The sequence below is a fragment of the Benincasa hispida genome, chromosome 2, assembly GCF_027475165.1.
Source record: "Benincasa hispida cultivar pf3 chromosome 2, pf3_genome.v1.1, whole genome shotgun sequence".
Taxonomy (NCBI): domain Eukaryota; kingdom Viridiplantae; phylum Streptophyta; class Magnoliopsida; order Cucurbitales; family Cucurbitaceae; genus Benincasa; species Benincasa hispida.
In genome coordinates, this window is record NC_143479.1 from 56,349,881 (window position 1) to 56,370,601 (window position 20,721).

General features: G+C 32.8%; 1 long non-coding RNA gene across 1 annotated transcript; it reads left to right on the forward strand.

Moving 5' to 3' along the window:
* The first annotated feature begins 15,959 nt into the window (after positions 1–15,959).
* On the forward strand, positions 15,960–17,789 carry LOC120071447 (uncharacterized). The gene is made up of 4 exons (XR_005480261.2): positions 15,960–16,465; positions 16,560–16,676; positions 16,766–16,933; positions 17,582–17,789. It is a non-coding gene; the product is annotated as an uncharacterized LOC120071447 (long non-coding RNA).
* The last annotated feature ends 2,932 nt before the right edge of the window (positions 17,790–20,721 follow it).

Here is a 20,721-nt window from a genome sequence, read left to right on the forward strand (position 1 = left end):
TTCTATAGGTCGGCATCTATTGAGGATAGGGCAGCTCTCAGATCTTTAGCAGTCTTCTTCTACATTGTAGGTCAGGAAGTCATTTCCAAAATCTTTGGCGGTTCTGGCTCTTTTGCTTCTTCTAGGTTCTGGGTCAGTTTCCTCTCTAGGGTTAGGATTTATAACTAGGGTTATACCACTTGATCCAGAGCCCCACTATTCCTTGATTTAAAAGGAAATCTATCTTTAAAGAAGTCGACATCATTTGACTCAATGATCACTTGGTTCTCTAGATCATAGAACCTATAGGCTTTACTATTTAAGGCATAACCTATAAAGACACACTCGTAAGCTCTACTAGCCAACTTCCTCTTTTTTGGGTCTGGAATCCTTACAAAGGCTAGACAACCACATGTTCTAAAATAGGACAAGTTTGGTTTCTTATTCTTGAGAATTTCGTAAGGTGAAGTTTTCTTTTTAGATTTTGGGATTCTGTTTAGGACATAACACACGGTAAGGATTATTTCACCCCACCAATAAGACGGGGCTCCTGAACTAAGTAAAATAGCAACTACTAGCTCAGCTAAAGTTTTATTTTTCCTTTCAGCTTTTTCGTTCATTTTAGGAGAATAAGGTGCGGACTTTTCATATATTATTTTATTTGAGTTAAAGAACTCATTAAAATTGTCTAAGTCGTACTCGATTCCCCTATCACTAGGAAGTCTTTTAATATTTCTATTAAACTGATTCTCTATTTTAGAAACAAAAAGTTTGAAGGAATCAAAAGCATCACTTTTGTTTTTCAGCAAGTATACAAAAGTAAAATCAGAGCAGTCGTCAATAAAGGTAATGGAATATCTTTTACTGTTCCTAGTCAAGATGTCATCAAATTCACAAACATCAGAATGAATCAAATCTAGAGGTTCAGAATTTCTAAGTACAGATTTATGTGGAGTTTTAGTAATTTTAGGTTGACTACAATACTCGCATTTATCAAAATCATTCATGGATAACTTAGGTATCATTTCCAACATAATCATGTTACTAATTAAAATCTTATTCACATGATAGAGTCTAGCATGCCAAATATTCATAGAACACAGTATATACACAGAAGATTTCATTTTATTAAGGTCTAAATTTAATTTGAACATTCCTTCAGTTGCATACCCTTTCCCTACAAATACATTATTTTTGGTAAGGGTATATAGGTCTGTCCCTATAGTTTGAGTAAACCCGGCTTTGTTGAGGAGATAGCCCGAAAGCCAATTCTTTCTTATCCGGAGTATGCAGGATGTCCTTCAACATCAGGGTTTTCCCAGAGGTAAACTTTAGTTCCACCTCATCAGTTCCAACAACTTTCGTGGAGTGGTGATCTCCCAACAGAATATTCTTATTCTTAGTTTCATTATAAGTTTTAAAAAGACTAAGGTCGTAACAGACATGGCGCGTAGCGCCAGTGTCTATCCACCACCCTTTATAACCACAGATCACATTTACTTTTGTGATCATGACGACTAACGGTTCTTCTGTCAAGTTCGCTTGACCAGCTGGACGACGCCTGTTCCTACAGTTCCTAGCCATGTGCCCAGGTTTATTACAATTAAAGCAAAGGAATTGTACCATTTCTCCTGAAGGGAGCTTCTATTTTTTCTATTGGTTTTGGTTGCTGGAGCCACGGTTCTGACCTTTCCTCTTTGTCCCCTTAGATTTTTTGTCAGGTTTTATCACGGCAGAGGCGGGTTTCCCAGGTACTGCGTTCACCTCCTCCCTCTGGTCTTGCTTCTGATCTTCCTTCTCGGTCCTTAGCCGGGTTATAAGACTCTCTAAAGAAAACTCCTTGGTCTTATGCCTCAAAGTGTTCTTAAAGTCCTTCCATAAAAGGGAAAGTTTATCAATAATAACAACAACTTGGAATTATTCTTCTAGAGGCATACCTTTAGTAATTATCTCGTGGGTTATCTTCTGGAGTTCATGGGATTGAGCCTCCACAAATTTGTCATCCGTCATCAGGAACTTGAGATAACGGCTAACAGCATATTTCTTCGACTCGGCCTTCTTGGTATCATACTTCTTTTGCAGGGCATCCCAGACCTCCTTCGCTATCTTCATTGTACTATAGTAGTCATACAGATCAACAGTCAAACCATTTAAAATAAAATTCTTACAAAGAAAGTCTTTCTCCTCCCAGTCAGCAGCTTCTTTTATCTGTTGTCTAGTTGGTTCTTCTAAAGGGACGATCGGCTTAGCTCTGGTACAAGTTTCAGCAACTTTCTTGATGGTGAGAAAGAACAACATCTTTTGCTTCCATCGCTTGAAGTTCGTTCCTTCGAACCGGAATGGACGGTTGAGGTCAAATATCATAACGTCATTGTTGCTAGTGAGGGCCATTAATGATGTGGCGGATTCGTCTTAAAATTGTTGGAAATGGCAGGACCCTCAGAACGATGAATAGTAAACGGTCAAGTCACGACGGTCAAGAAAAGAGAAAAACCCGCAAAACAGAAACTCGTTATAGGCTGAGTCGCGGAGCTTGCTCTCTTTAAGACGTTTTGCAGCTTTGCCCAAGTGTGCAAACAGGTCTCAAAATTGCCACGTTGTCCCCAGGATAAAACAACCAAAAGAAACCCGATAGAAAATGCACCGTTACTGATCGGAATGCACATCCTTTCTAAACCCACTGCTTGGAAAATTAAAATGGAAGAGGAGAGGAAAATGAAATGAAGTGAAAGAATGAATTGTGTTTTCGAACTGCTGAAGGCCACACCTTTTATAGGCCTTCAACGTGGAACGGTAGGGAGCGAAAAGGGAAATGAAGTAATAAAAATAAATAAAAATAAAAATATTTTTATTAAAAAATAATAATCACACCGAACCGTATGGACGACGGGGACACACATGTGGGTCGTCCACTGAACCCACATTGATCTATCTCCTCACTCCCTCCAAAACATGGATATCCCTTGGGGTCCAAACCCAAAACTCAAGATTGGAGTATATAAGGGAGGTTCCAATACCAAATTTTCCAATGTGGGATTCTCCAACTAAAAGGTTAGTCCCCTCTTGTTTTGAAAGTTAAATTTTCGTCCAACAGTAGAGATATACAAGATCATGTTTAAGTGATAACCTAAATGGTCTATAGTAGATGGATTGGAACATTTTGGATGAGAATCTTATGGAGGAGGTTTTGATAACAGCAATAAGGATTAGAAATATTTGGTTTGGAGGAATAGATGCTACAATTGAACAAGATCATTTTGACAACATGCTAACCACTAAGTGGCAGGCTACATAAAGGTTATAACCATTAACTTTTAGTAAGACCCAATATGATGCAAATTCAAGTATACAATATAGGTATTTTGGGATGAGATATCTCTGTTAATATTGTCTCCATTTCTATCACTTTCCCCATCCTTTTGTGGCTGTACTCATTACCAAATAGTGGAAAGAGAATTTTAGCCCAAGATAGTTAAAAGTAACAACTTCCTTATTTTCTGCAGAATTTGGCATGAATCTATTGAAACAGCATATGCTTGTTTCTTGGTTTGGAGCTCTTTCCTCTATTTCATGTATGAAATGGATTTTCTTTTGATAGTAGGGAATGATGTAACAAATCGGTCTTACACACAAGGTTGATTGCTCTAACTGAGGTTACTTGTTGTAACTAATTGCATTACAAATTAATACTCTCTCTATGCTAGACTTGCATTGAAAATTCATTTTGGGCTATCTGAATTTGACCTTGATAGAAATTACTTATTGAATTATGTATTCTAAAGTCTTTGTTCTGTGTCATTCATATGCTCAGCTAGTTTAAGTTTTTTGGTTCAACCCTTTTTGTATCATTTAGTGTCGTATTCATACTAATAAAAACACTCAAAATTCTGTATTCATGTATTGAAATTGTCCCTTATATACTCATTTACACAACTATACATTCTTACCATTTTACCTCAAGCTTCTCTAGAATATCAATAAGTTTGATTATCAAAGTTGTTTGATTATCAATAAGTTGTACTTCTCATGGATTAGGTATGTGGGTTATGTGTGAGTGCAGGGAATATCAATATGAATATAGTTACATTCAGTGTTTATGTGTGAAAATATTTCTTTTCTCTATTTAGACAACTTTATGATGCTCTTTTAGTTTCTAATTATGAATTTATAGACTTCACTGAAAGCTCTTTTTCTCATGGAACACAGAATTTAAGCTCTTGTGATTGTTTCCATTTTTCAACTTCATCAAGCCTTGTCTTTTATTATCTTTTACCACTTAGGTAACACTTAAATACTGCTGCAGTTTTATGAGAAAATATAACTATGATTTTATAATATATCCTCTCTTCTATATATATAAAATATGATAGAAATCATATTGATAACTTTTTTTTTTCTTTTATTCATAATCTTGTTTACTTATTTTCTAGGAGAATGTGTGGTACAGTTATAATTCTTTTATTCATTTCCCTTGTGGCAGGATACACAAAATACAGTCTCTGACATTAAGCACTCATCGCTTTAAATGCACTAATCTTAATTCTATGAACACCTCTTTCAATTTCCTTCATATTTTCATTCTCCTTGAGAAACAATGGGAATAGAACCTACCTATGCATAACTTGAAGTGCCCTTTTTTGTTTTTATTATTTGTCTGTCATTGCAACTTTTCCTACATACTTAGATACAATTCTTATTTTAATTGTAATGCTCGGAAGGCCTATGTCAGAATTAGTGAGAAATGCTAAATCTTTTGTTTTAATTTTTTTTTTCCAGCTTGCTTTAGGAGTTGTTTATATTGCTATTGGCGTTTTTGTTGCCAGTTGGATTAGTAAGATGTAATATTATTGGATGTTAGCTTGGTTTTGTTGCCAAATGCCTAGTGTTAAAGGATTTGACTTTTCTTTAGGTACCGATCTATATTTTCAAGAATACATCTTTAAAGTAAGTGTTTGTTCCAATCTTCTTGTTTATGTCAAATAACTATGTAAACCCTTGATATTATAGGTTTCTTGAATCGAAGATAAAGGTTGCGATTTCTCTATTTTTGAACTTTGGTAAACGGTCTCTTTAGTTGTGTACGATATTTTCCCCCATCATATTTGTTGTTTTACAATTTTAGTTTTATATCATGTTCAATTGCACTCTGTTGTAGAAAAATATTGTCACATTTGATGAAGGAGTTTTGAGTTTGATGGTAAATATATGTTCTTTTTGCAGTAAACAAGGATAAGAGATATCTAAGAATTTTTTATGTAAATACTAATGGATGCATCATTTTAAAAAGGTGGAGACTAAAGGATACTTACGTGTCTTGAGGAAATTAGAAAGTTAAGGTTGCATCGTTTTTATCTTTATCTTAATGTAATTTGTACATCATGTCAACCCCAAAAAAATCTAGTTATTTTTATGGAATGTTGTATTGACTGAATCATCTCATTACGTGCTATATTTATACTATTGAAAATTTATATCGATGTAAACGTACTGCATACAATATTAAAGATTTATATGATTATAGCTGATCTTATAACTTCATTTGTAATAATTTGTTACTAGTATAAAGTGCTAAGTAAATTATATACAATTTGATCAAAATCGGAAGGCGAGATTCAAAATGTAACATGGTTTTTATAGTAATTTTTTTTTACAATTGTAAATACTACAATCAAAAGTCAATTATAGCGTGTTTGAATGGTATAAAAACTTTCCATAACAGTAAAATTAAGGACAATTGCAACTTTAATAAAAAAAAATTTGGGGTGCATGCCCCTAGATTTTGCTTTTTTGCAAACATGTCAAAAAGACTTTCGTCCGAAAATTTGATTGCTATCTGATTTTATGTGATTGTTATGTGATTGCTATATGATTGCCACACCTGCAATTACCAAAAAGTTGAAGTCATGACTTTGGTTTCTTAAAATGCATTTGTCATACAATGCAATTTTTCTTAAAATTATGTAATAAAATATGAATATTTTATAGCTTTTTTTGTAGCATTAAAAAACGCTATGAAAAGTCAGGAACTTTTGATAACATCGGTTATAACAACATGCCTAAAACACTATAGAAAGTATTTTATAGCGTTGTTTTTTAGCGCTATAAAAAACACTATAGAAAGTCTTTTATAACGTTTTTTTACCACTATAAAAAATGCTATAAAAGACCTTCTAGTGTTTTTTGCCTATGAAAATTTTGCATAACATTAATATGTGCTAACAGAAGTTGATTTTTATAGCATTTTTATACCGTTGAAAAAACGCTATGGAAAGTTAGAGACTTTCAATGACATGGGCTACGACGAAATTTCGAAAACGCTATGGAAAGTTTACGATAGCGTTTTTTTAACGCTATCGAATGTGATATTTGTTGTAGTGTAAAATGAAATAAACATATTTTTCTTCAAAAGAAGTATTTACTTATTTATGTTTGATGCATAATCGTGTCTTATATTTGATATAATGTTAATACGCTTGGAATACCATGCATATAAAATGAAACACACATGTTTTACTTCAAAATAAGTTTTTCATTAAATGTTGATTGATATTAGATACATTACTAATACACTTTTGGTTTGTAAATTGTTGTTAGATGTACTGTTGACATACCAAATTTAAAGTATATCAATTGAGCACTTAAAGTATATCAAATTGTAACCTCCGGAGAGAATCGATATACTTGAAAATTGTTTGATGTTTGATATGTTATTGATATTCTTGAAAGTTGATTGTTATGTGATACACTATTGATATATTATCAATATTCTTAAAAATTATTTTGATATTCGATATATTATTAGTAGACTTGAAAGTTGATTGTTATATGATTCACTGCTGATATACTATTAATATTCTTGAAAGTTTATATACATACAAATATATAAAATACATTCCAATAGTTAGCCATCAAGGATTGGAGGCTAAAATCAGAATATAGTACCTGCAATTCTCCTAATTTGTTTTATCACCCATTACAATTTCCCTATTTAAAATGCTATATGGCCACTAAAATTATTTTTACTTAACAAATTATTACGATAATAATATATATAAAAATATAATTATATATCAATTTTGAATTAGTTTGAAAAATATGATGTTTAATATAATAATTATTCTTTGATGCAATTTCTTTCCTCAGTAACAATATTTGGGTTGAGATTTTCTTTTTCTTTTTCTTTTCTTTAGGTACATTATCTCCCGAAAAGAAAAAACAAGACAACAATTTAGAGTTTCATCGACAAACATAATTTTACATGTAATGAATTTTCAAAATTAGAATCTCTTTGATGGAAGTTATTGAGAAAATAGTTCTAAAGATTTTTAAAAAACAACTATATTTTACTTTGTTTTATTTTATGTTTTTAAAATTTGTGACGATCCAACTTTTTGAGATTTCTCACTCGAGTCATTATTGCATGTGTAGTTTTAAAACCAAAACTAGACCACCTCTTAAACTTATAAATAAAGATTTTCTAATTAAATAAAAAATTACTTAAATAGTTTGACAAATAAAAAAACCAAGTTTAGTTCAGGATTTCTAAAACTTTAAATAAAAAAATATTTAAATTAAAACCTACTGACTCAACACATTTAAGATGTTCAAAAACATATTGAAAACATGACATTGAACGGAAGTAATGATATTGATCTCATGACATCGTCAATAGATCTCATCATCATCAATAGATCTCATTGTCAAGAACCTAGTATGTTCTTGCCTTTACTTTCAAACCATTTTAAAAAATAGTTGAGTATATAAAAGACTCAGTAAGTAACTCTAGTACTGAAGCAAACTATGCAATCACATGCGAGTATGAACTAAAAACTTCATGCTAGTGAGACCTAAAGATTTTTCATTTCAAGCTCACTCTTTTTCCTTTTACCTAGACGTGCATCAATTTCATGCAGTCATGTATGGTGTGGATCACTTTCATACACCCCAGGCCTTCTCTAAGAATGTTTGGATGAGCACCACTTTCGTACTTATAGTTATGTATGCACCACTTTTGTATACACATAATTGAAAATAAACACTCAAAAAGTGCTTTCTTAGGCTTAGAATTTGGTTAGTTTTATTGCATAAATATGTTCATTGATGCTTTATTCTAAATTTTTGGAAACCAAGATCTTGGACCAGAATTGGCTAACCGGAGTGTAAAATAGCGAAAATACCCCAAAGGAAGATCAAAGGTTTAACCTAGGGCAAGAAAATGGGTGAAAATGGGCTAAAAAAATGTGTGGACAGCTCATTGCGATTTCATGTGCAGCACTGTAGCCCAAGAGGAGAAAACAGGGTGGCATCGCAATGTCACAATTATGTTATGTGGGGAGTTGTTATTTTATTTGAGTGCTCACTTATGGCATCACAACGATGCGACAAATTTTATAAATATCGTGCTTAGTAGTCTTTTTGGGAGAGGTCAAATAAGAGGTTGATTAGGGTTTGATTAAGGCCTCACAAGGACAATTGGGAGCTAATTTCTAGGGAGAGACAACGACTTGAAGCTTCAGAGAAGTTAATGATCAAGGAGAACATTGGAGAGTAAACCTAAGCAGAGATGTCAACGGGGCAGGGACGGAAAAACCTTCCCCGTCCCCATCCCGACCCTTATTCCATTCCCTATCCCTGGGGATTCTCCACAGGGATCGGGTTCCTTGTGGGAAAAAATTTTCCGCCTTTATTTTTTCTAACAATTTTTTTTATTTCAATTAAATACATCTTTTTAATAGTTCCTTAAACATTTCCATTACAATTCTCATTTAAATAAAATATTATAAATTTTGCTAATAAAAACAATAATATACAAGCAATTTGAAAAGATATAATTAAAATGCTAATTTCTCATAATTTGTAAAAACTAAAATTCAACAACTAGAACATCATATCTTAAATATTACAAAATCTAAGGAATTAAAGTAATAAAGTCTTAAACTTAAATACTTAAAACATTCATAATTATTCTACAATATTAATATTATAAATTATAAAATCTATATACAAAAGTTGGGGCGAAGCAAACATGGGGCAGAGTCAGAGACGGAAAACATAATCGAAAAATTGTTGATTTTGACCCAAAAAGTTTTTTCTCATTCAAAAGTAACTTCATTTTTAAAATCTACCTTTTTTCACCTCTTTTCCAACTTTTCAGACTTTAGATGGAGGGACTCACCATGTAAAAATACAATTTTGTCCCTTAATAGAATTCGAAAGGACAAATCTTATCGCAGACTTCTTTTTTCGTGGAAGTTAGGGGCTGTTTGGGATGCTGAGATGATATAAGATGTCTGGAGTTCTGATGTCTGAGGAGTTCTGAGGTCTAAGGAGTTTTGATGTCTGTGTTTGAGATGCAGAGTTGTGTTCTCTGAGTTCATATGTTTGTCTTTGGTTGTGCAGAGTTGTTTTGACTGAGTTCATATGTCTGTCTTTGGGTGTGCAGAGTTTATGTCAGTGATATATGGTTCAATTTTTTGTACTCTAAAATAATTTGCCTTTATGAACACTTTTTTTAAAAAATATTATAATTCAATCATTGTATCAATTCAGTTTTTGTATTCAATTATTTTCTTTTAAATAATTCTTTATTAATGTTGTTTAAAAAAACCCAGTTAAAAAAACTCAGTTAAAATTTAAGAATAATTGTAAATAGTCAACAAAATATCAACATTTAAAAATACAAAATTTAATTCTAAACCAGGGATGGACGTACCAACTTTTTTTGTAAAACCTTTTTCCACTTTTTAATACTATATATATATAATTTTCAATCATGATTTGAATTTTGAAAAGAGTTTTCAAAAGTAAGACAAATACAAAATAAAAATAAACGAGGGAAAGTAGTATTTATAAATTTAATTTTTAAAAACTATCGAGAACTAAAGGGTTATGAATGGTCAGTTAAATGTTTAGTGAGACATTTAAAAAAATGTTTTGCTTCTGTTTGATTTTAGGGATTTCGTTGAGGCTTTTCTCATAAGTATTCACGGATGAGGTTTCTATTGAGGTCTTATAATGAGCTTTTGAATGGTAGATTTTGAATATTGATGGTGTATATGAAGAGATTTTTTTTTTTGAGATATTGTGTACAAAGATTTAATCCAAAATATTATGATTTTTTAATGGGCATTATATAGATAAATAATTGATATACTAAGCAAATGAAAATGAAAACTTGAATGACATAATTTATAGATAATAAATTATTAATATACTCTATCACATGACACTGAAGGAAAAAACGATGTATGTAAATTGAAGGTAAAAAATGGGTACATGGAACTAGATTGAAATACCATGGTTTCTTAATAAAATGGATATAGTGAAAAAAAAGTACACTTGAAGTATCATGAAATGAACTCAAGAAAAGAATAAAGAAATAAAAATGTAAGTGGGCCATAGGAAGGGAGGAGAGAGTGACGATCGGATATGAGAAGGGAGGCGACATAGGAAGTGAGGGGTGCAGAAGCTGAGAGATTTGTTAAATGAGGGTTACTGTGCACATGTTGAAGGAAGTGAAAAGGAGAGATGGTATATTAGTAGGCCACACAGTGATATAGGAACTATATCATCTCCCCACATAGGATTGGGCTCTTAAACAGGCCCTTAGAGTTTTCTACTTCTTATTTTTCTCGTTGAGTTTTCAACCATTGCTGGATTCTCTTCTTGAAAAGATTCCCCTACCTTTGTAAAAAAAAAAAAAAAAAAAAAATCCCATCTTTCGTGGTTGTTGGACGTCTTCCATTTGCCCTTCACCCGATTTGGATTTTGACAAAAGGTACATAGGTACCTTTTCTATTTTCTTTGCTTCTAAATGATTAATTGATTCTATTGTTTATAGGGGAAGTCTGTGTGATTTCTGGTAAGAATGTGTAGTGAAAAACTCGAACAGTGAAGTTACGCAGCAAAAGTGGGATTGTCCCAATTTTACAATTTTCACATAATCACAAATTTACAGAACAAAAAATATTTATGCATTATAATTTTACAACATGCTAAAAAAGAAGTAGAGAAGAAATTAAGGAAGAATTGAAATTTACCCTTGAAGAAAAAATCTTCATGTATTCCCTCGATTCGGTCATGAACACTTCAATTTCAATCTCGATCTCCAAAAACTTCCAGCAAAACCAAATGGTCACGACCAAGAGGCCAACCTCTGTATTCTCTTGGAAATAAGATCCTAGGAGTTGTAGATTCTAAATTTTGGGAAGAGGGAGAGAATTTTGAGATGAAGAAGAAAACTTAATTTTCTTCCTTGTGTTCTTGAGAGGTTTTTTTTTAGAGAGAATCATAGAGAGACTTTCTCAACTGTGAAGAAGGTGATCGAAAACCCCAAAAACTAAAATCCCCCATTCTATCAAGAGAAAAAACAAGGGGGAGAGCTATAACTCCCTCTTTTATTAAATTAAAAAAAATTAATTTAATTAATTAAAATATATATAATTATATAATAACTACTTTATTATATAATATATATATTACTATATGTTATATCAAATATAACACATAACCTATAGTTATTATATTGTATCAAATACAATATAACCTATAGTTTTATCTCTCAATAATACATGGTATTTAGTATAAATCACATTTATACTAAATTTAATTATATGAATCTCATCCATAAAATTAATATTTGAATCACATTCAAATATTTAATTCCTCTCAAATAAACTTCATCTTATAATGTATCAAATACATTATATTAATTATATCACATATAATTAATTTAATTAATTATATCATACATAATGAATTCCCTCAATTAAATTGAATAAATAAAATTAATCTAAAATTAATTCTCAATTATCTCAGTTGAGCTATAGAGGGGACCTTATGAACCTATAGATTAAAGCTTCAATGGTATTTAGATAATTAATTAAACTCTTTAATTAAATGACCCAACATCCATTAACTGTCGGTCATTCCACTAAAGACTAACAACTACACTCTTCACACTACAAATATATTTCGGTGTCCATTGGATATGACTAGTCAATAATGCGATAACCCTTCACAAATTGCTTGTAAGTATAGCTGCGCCAAAATTACCGTTTTTCCCCTGTAGTTACATCTAACTCCTTAAGTACCACTGATCCCTCTAATGAACAATAAGTCATAGTCCAATTATGACCAAATCCCTCTTGGGCCAAGAGAGAGTGTGGCCACATTGTTCGAGCCCCAGAATCAGCTCTTAAGGGGGCAATTTATATACTGACCTCGACATCAGGGAAGGAGTGAATTCCATCTTGTGTAGTTGTGTTCCCAACTCCCTAATCATGCGAATTTCCATAAATGGTAGGCATATTGAGTCGGTGATCTGGCCACTCTCATCCATACAAATCAAAGATCTGCCTACATAAACAGAAGTTCATAACTCACTCAGGATTCAGATCATGTCGCTTATGGTCATTTTGGTGAAATGTAAATCTCTATTATTAACAACATTATATATAATGAGACTAATCATTTAGTGATCCGATCTTATACAAACTCTTTGCATAGGATACCCCACTCACATGTCTCCACATGAGTGATCAGGATCAGATCATTTGTAGTACTTTACAACATTTGTAACATCTACAAAGCGGGTCGTATCCGTAGTGTCACCAAGATAAGGTGCACAATCTTATCCATCTACTATAAATCGTTTAGGCTATCATTTAATCATGAACCACCTGCATGTCTTTATATACATGTTTAAATTACATAAAATAACCTAAGATTTTTGTTTATTGGACTGAGTGTATGCTCATAAAATAACAATTCGTTTACAGAAAAACTTGAAACTACGAGAATACAAGAGAGATTTAGACACTAATCCCAAGAGAAAATTTATAAAATAGCTTGAAAGCTCTCTGTCATTTATCTTGTAATGTTTTAAGTTTGTCTTGTGAAGTTACTTGACATGACAAAATATAGAAATCAACTCAACTTTACGAGAGACAAAAGTCAGTCTTTTGTCTTGTAAAATTGAGTTCATTTCTGTCTTTATATCATCTCATCTCAGACAAAATTCAGTATTGAGTTCATTTTGAACTCAGGGACTTGTAGCAAAATGAATGAGGTAATGTGCATACGGCGGTTAAATAAAAGAACGATGGAGGGGTTGCTAAGTGAATTCCATCTCTTGAAATTATGTTAACAGCTCCTCACTTGATCTTGTTGAAATGGTAGGTTTATTGAGTCGATAAACTAGTCATTCTCACCCATACAAATCAAAGGACAATCTCTCATGAACAGGAGTCCATAACTCACTCAGGATTAAGACTAAGTTGCTAGGTCATCCTATTGAAATAGAAACCTAGCTAGTCAATGGAGTTACATCTAGTGGTTACTATTTTGTGGTCTAGTCTTATGCAAACTCATTGCATAGGATACCCCCACTCGCATGTTCCTTACACGGACGCGTTGGATCATTGCATTTGTATCAAATACAAAGTGGATCCTATCTATAGAGTCAACAAGATAATGTATCCAACCTTATCCATATACTATAGACCCTTTAGGTTGTATCTTGAACATCGTTCTCGTATGTCTCCACATTCAGTTCAAGAATCATTCAACAGTCTAGGATGTTAGTTTATTAGATTAGGGTTATTTAGACAAGATAAATACAAGATAAACAATGGTTATTTATTGCAATAAACATTAATAACACTTTATTAATGATCGGTCAAATGTTACATTTACTATCTATGAGTTTTGGGTATAAAACCCCAATGGTGGGTCTCTCCACTTAAAGTCTAAAAATTTGGAAAATAGGTTAAAAGGTATAATTTAAAAATGAGGTTACTTTTGGGAAAAAACTTTTTGGGTCAAAACTGGCAATTTCCCAATATAATCCCTATCCTTGGTCCCAAATTGTATATGGGAAAAGAAATTTCCCACTCCCTCCCTTATTCCTCATGTATTTGGGGATTGTCCACCTTGTTTGAGACAGGTCCACAAGCCTCAGCCCCACGGGTTTTTTGGACATCTCTAATCCCAAGTTTGAAAACAACAGTCAAGAGCCCATTTGGTTATTTTGTAGGTTTTAAGCACATTAAGGGTAGAGTCGGACATTGGTGAAGGAAAGAAGCTAAAACGGGCTAAAACTGAGCTAAATTGCATCAATCGGGAAGAAAGAATGCAAAATTATGAGTTCCCCTACTTGCACAATGTCACGGCATTCTATGATGTCGTGCTTGGCATCGTAGGACAGAAAGTACCATATTCGTGAAAAGCACACAGCGTCGTGGTGCTCCAAACTTGTTGCGTGAGAAATTTTCGTCAGTGTCGCAACGTTGTACCCTAGCACCGCAGTGTCATTGTGATTTTATAAATACTAATTTTAGTCACTTAGGTCAGGAGATCTCTGATTTCTACCGATTGAAACTCGATTTCTCTCTATTTTCCTCTTCTGTTTGTCCAGTAGATGTATTCAAACTTAATTCCATTGATTGACATGTCAATTATGGGCTAAGGTAATACTTTCTAGCTTGGGTTTTTTGGAGTTTTCTCTATTTTCATGTGTTTGTGAGTTTTTTAAATTTTATATTATATTGTTAGGTTCAATTCTGTTCTTATTTAGATTATAATCATATTATTTTACGTTTGAGGATTTTATGATTACCGCTTTGAATTAACATATAATAATCGTGACACTTGACTGTATATTGAATTGTAGGAAACAATAGGTTAGGTTAGCTTGTGAATCGAATAAAATGAGTATTGATCTAACTAACCTAGAATAGAACCAAACAGATATTTAATTAGGCAATTGAAAATTAGATATTCCACCTAACATTCCCTAAGGCTTCATACAATTAGGAGAAATTGAGATTTGCATACTTTTCATCGATTCAAATTGGCCTAATTAGTTGGTTAGGACGATTTAGTTAGCTTTTCTAATTAACTTAGTTAGGTGTAAGCAATTATTTAAGTTCAGTAATGATAATTCAATGATCAAATATTTTGAGTAGGGGAATTTGGTTATAACCCAAGCTAGGCTTTCTCATATATTTATTCAACCTTTTATTTGTGCCTTTATTTTATGCAATGAAATTTTATTTGCAACGTAACAATTTCAAACCCCTCCCCTAATCGGTTACCCTTGGGTTGTAAACTGTTTGATTGAGAAATTCAAGAGCTCCATGTGTTTAATTTGTGCTACTACTACTACATTAATTTTAGTGGAAACGATTTTAAATTATTTAGTTTAGATTTAGGCGACGAAATTCGTCTGACCACAACCAATTATGTATTTGTTCGAAGAAATTTCAATTGAAGAATTATTCTTCAAAGGTAAGGGTTTTGAACTCTATATATTTATTTTTCCTGTAAATTGTTGATTGCGTGTTATATTAATTGTTGTTAAATGCGTATTTTTTTGTTGTTTTACTGTAAAATTTTCATTCTATGAAATTTGGAAAAATTGGGATGATCCACTTTCGTTTAAGAATCCTAACAAGGTTCCTACAAAATCATGCTCTACCAATTGATAGAGTAAACAAGCATAGAGCGGAAGCTAATAGAATCATTGAGCACTCTAATTACATTTTTTCAAAAAATAGGGTTTCTAGAATGCATACATTTGTAAATTCCCTCTTGATCCTTGCTGAATTCCACGAACTTGTCTCCAAATCTCTAGTAAAACACCAAGAGGAGCTTCTCTACTATTCTTAGCCTTGGAATGAGTGGTGGAAACTCTAAATTGAGATGGATTAAGGTGGAAAAAGGAGAGGTTTGATAGTGTAACACCCAAAATTTTTATTATTAATGTAATTTCAGTAATTTTTATTAATTAAGGGCATTTTTGGAATTTTGGACTTTAAGTGTAATTGCAGAAATTTAATTATTGACGTTGGATATTATTCAATTTGAAAATTGGTGGCACGAATTAATTTCATTTTAGGAAGGAAAGAAATTTAATAAAATAAAGTAGAATAAGGAAAAGAATAAAATAAAAAGTTTATTTTATTCCCTTTTAAGTTATTATTATTATTATTATTATTATTTTATATAAAGAAAAAGAACCTTTCTCCTTCGTGAAAATGTGACCCCCCTCCTTAGCCGTTGAAACCTCATGCCACTCGATGTTTGCCATCGTCTGGACCTGTTCGGAGCTGAAGTCGAACGCCAGATCTGAGTCAGTCGCGCCTTAGTGCCCGCGTGTCGCTCTTTGTCTACGTTCCGAAGCCACCAGCGCTATTTCTAGCCCGCGTCGTGCCAGATCTGGAGTTTACCAGCCCCAACTTCAGCGTCAGCCACTCCCTCACACAACCTCGTTTGCCGCTCGTCCAGCGTGCCGCTCAGTCCATCACTACTCCTCATCGCCGTTCGCGTCGGAGCCTGTCGAGCGCCTCTGTTCTTCAGCTGTGACTCCCTAGTCAAGCCGCTCGTTTAGATCTTCTCCGCCGCCCGAGCCCAGCCATTGATCTCCGTCGGTCATTGCCTTCCTTCGTCGCTATTCGTCGGATTTTAGCTTATGGTGAAGTTTTGGGTAAGAAATGAGTCTTTTAGAATTTTCTTGAAGATTTTGGTTACTCAGTTTATTTTGGCTAAAATTTTTAACACCCATTATGTTTGGGCCATAGATTCAAGCATTGGAGGAATTTTAAGGTCGAAGTGTATTGTCAGGCATTGCACAGGATTAAGTTGGATTCGCAAATGGATTTGAGTTTGAAACTAATTTTTGACCAAGCAACATTTTGGTAAGTATATTAATCCTTGGAAGGATTGAATTAAAATGTAGTTGCTGGAATTTGTTTGATGTTCTAACCATTATTATTGAATTGCTTAGGTTGAGGCATTTGTTTGAGATTGAAGGTAGTTTGGAACAAACTACACTTTGGACTTTAGATTCAAGTTTTGGAGAAGTTTTGAATTTAGAAGCAAACAACTTGAATTTGATTCAGACAAAAATTTAGGTGTTAGAACTTTGAGGTGATCTCTGTCAAACCACTATTGGGTAAGTTATGCTGGTAATTTAGGAATAATTTAATGTTTAAAAATTGGGCTTAAAGGTTAAGATCGATTTTTATCCATGTTCTAGGATCTCATTTAAAAGTTGTGGAAAGCTAGAAAGGAGTTTGTATAGTATAACGATAGCATAATCAATGTATGTATAATCGATAGCATAGATTTATTTGTGTCTCCTTGGGGATTCACTAGAGATAGTGTTATCCTCCAGGATTCACCAGAGGTTATGTTTCCTTCGGGTCATCAGAGGTTGTGTTTTCTTCAGGTCACCAGAGGTTGTGTTTCCTTCGGGTCACCAGAGGTTATGTTTCCTTTGGGATTCACTATAAGCGGTGGTTTCCTTCGGGATCCACCAGAGGTTGTGTTTCCTTCAGGATTCACTAGAGGTGGTGCTTTCCTTCAGGATTCACCAGAGGTTGTAGGTCCTATGAAACTTATTAAAGATAGTAGGCATACTTAACTACAATAGGATAAAAATCAATTTTTCATGTATGTATGTGTCCCATGAGAACTAGAGAAGTTTATATGTTTCCACCAGAGGTAGGCATCTAGAGGACATAGATGCCTAGCTTGACCCCGGTAGTGGAGTTACTTACTAAGTATTTTATACTCATCCTTTCTCATGTTGTTGTTTCAGGTAAAGGTAGAGATGCACCAGCGATTGACAAGCGGAATCCGTGATCGAGCCACTGGGACCAGTTTTTATGCTTCCACTCATGATATTTAGATTTCTTTTCATATTTTTCAACTTTCAGTTTTGATGTATGAAACTTACTATTAATATTTGTTTCCAGACCTATTTATTATCATTTATGATTTATGGGTACCCTATTGTTTGTTCTTAATATTTGAATTTAATGATCTTTTGAATTTACCTTATTTATTTAGCATTTATTACACTATAAAAGAGTATCGTTGTAAGTTCCATGTATGCATGTGTTTAGTAACGGCCTAACTTGAATCCTAGGGAGTCGGGTCGTTTAAGATAGCGAAATAGTTTTGTTGAAAGCTTTTCAAAATTCAGATTGCATAGGCCTCAATATTCTGGATAATGAAGTATTTAACAAGTTCTAACATGCAAGCACTCATATATTCAGCTAATTGACACCTCAATTAGTACTAAGTGAGTGGGTAAAGTGTTAAAATTGTGAATAAATCCATTAACTAGTTGGAAAGCTTGGATAAACCTACTAAACACAATTTTAATTTTTAATTTAATCCAACTTAATTAAATTAAATTAAAATTTAATTTTTGAAATTAAAATTCCTAAATTGAAATTGATTTAATTTAAATAATTAATTAAATAAATTTAATTAATTAATTAAATAAGAATTTAATATCAAATATTAAATTAATAAAACACTTAATTTAAACATGAATCCCTATTCATGTAATTATATTTAAATCAATATTTAAATATTTTAAACTCTCCAATTTACGTTTGATTTCGATAAATTTAAACGTTAACTATATCGAATATAATTATCCAAACTCTTAAAAAATGAAATTGAACATTTCAAATTCAAACCCTAATTTGAAATTTGAACACTTCAAATTCGCTCAATATTCTAATCCTGAAGGATCCATTGAAGGTCCTTGAGCAGAAGCATGAGATCGGACCAAATACCCAAAATTTACAAAACATAAATTTTACAGCAAAAATAAATAGATTATTCATTTAAAAGATAATTGCAGTATGGTTTAAAATAGAGAACAAGAAAGAAAAAGGGTTTAAGAAACCTTACCCTTGAAAAACTCTTTTTCACGAATTTTCTTCTCTATGTTATATCAAATATAACACATAATCTATCGATTCCATATTGTATCAAATACAATATAACATATCGTTTCTATTCTCTCAACAATGGCATTTGATATAAATCTCATTTAAATTAAATTTAATTATATTAATCATATTCATATAATTAATATTTGAATGAATATTTTCTCTCAAATAAACTTTATATTAAAATGTATGAAATACATTATAGTAATTATATCATATATAATTAGATTAAATTAATTATATCACATATAATTAATTCCCTCAATCAATTTGAACAGCTCAAATTAATCGAAAAATTGATTCTCACTAATTCCCACTGAGATAATTAATTAAACTCCTTTAATTAATTAAACTTGAAACTTCAACGGTAAGTGAATAATTAATTAAACTTCTTTAATTAAATTATTCACCATCTGTTAACTATAAGGCACTCCACTAAATACTAACAGCTGCACTCTTTCTATGTCCATTGGATATAGTCAATCAACAGTATGATGACCCTTCACAAATTGCTCGTAAGTACAGTTGGACTAAAATTACCATTTTGCTCCTGTAGTTACATCTAACTTCTTAAGTACCACTATTTCATTTAATGAAAAATAAATCATAGTCTAACTATGATCAAACCCCTCTCGGGCTAGAAGAGGGTGTGGCGCCACATTGTTCAATTCCTGGAATCAGCCCTTAAGGGAGCAATTTATTTACTTGCTCCGACAATGGGGAATGAGTGAATTCCTTCTTTTGTAGCTGTGTTCCCAGCTCACCAATCAAATGAATCCCCAAAATGGTAGGCTTGTTGAATCAGTGATCTTGCCACTCTCACTCATACAAATCAAATGATTGCTTTCATAGGCAAGAGTTCACAACTCACTCAGGATTCAGGTCATGTTACCTTCGGTCATCCTGGTGAAATGAAAGTCGTTATTATGAACTGCGTTATATAATGAGACGAAACATTTTGTGGTCCGGTCTTATACAAACTCCTTTGTATAGAATATCCCTGCTCACATGTTTCCACATGAATGATCAGGATCAGATCATTTGTAGCACTTTACAACAATTATAACATCTACAAAGCGGGTCATACTCGTAGTGTCATTAGGATAAGATACCCAGTCTTATCCATCTACTATAGACCATTTAGGTTATCACTGAAACATGATCCACTTGTATCTCTCTACATACATGTTTAAGCTACAAAGATAACCTTGGATGTTAGTTTATTGGTTTGTGGTTAATACAATTAATTTTGAAATAAAACATCACATATTTTATTACATAAATAAAATGTTTGTACATTACAATTACAAACTATAGGACCCTACGAGATTTAGGGTATCAACCCCAACAATCTCCCACTTGATCTAAAGCTAGTGGGGTGTACAATATAAAAGTCATACTATAATAAAAAGTACACAAATCAATAAACTAAGGTACAAACTTCCCAGTACAAATCTCTCATTTGTCCTAGTCTAAATGTGGCCTATCCTATAGACCCATACTCTACAGGTGACCCTCAAACACCTTAGCCATGAAGGCCTTTGTAAATAGATCAGCAACATTATGCTATAAAGCTATCTGCGTGACGATCATATCTCCTCAATGCACAATCTCTCGGATGAGATGATACTTCCGCTTTATATGATTCTGGTGCTTGTGACTCTGAGGCTCTCGAGAATTAGCCACATCACTACTATTATTACAATAAAGTGTGATGTGGTTTGACATGTTTGGAACAACTTCCAGATTAGTCAGAAACTTTCTGGGCCAAATAGCTTTCTTAGTAGCTTCACAAGGTGCTACATACTCAGCCTGTAAACCTTATATTCTAAGATCAAGAAGCTTGCTTCAATCCATAAATGGACCGATTAAGCCTACAAACCTTTTGCTCTTGATCTTAGGTTATGAATCCCTCGGGTTGCACCATATAAATGGTCTCCTCAAGATTGCCATTCAGAAAGATAGTCTTGACGCCCATTGTCCAAATCTC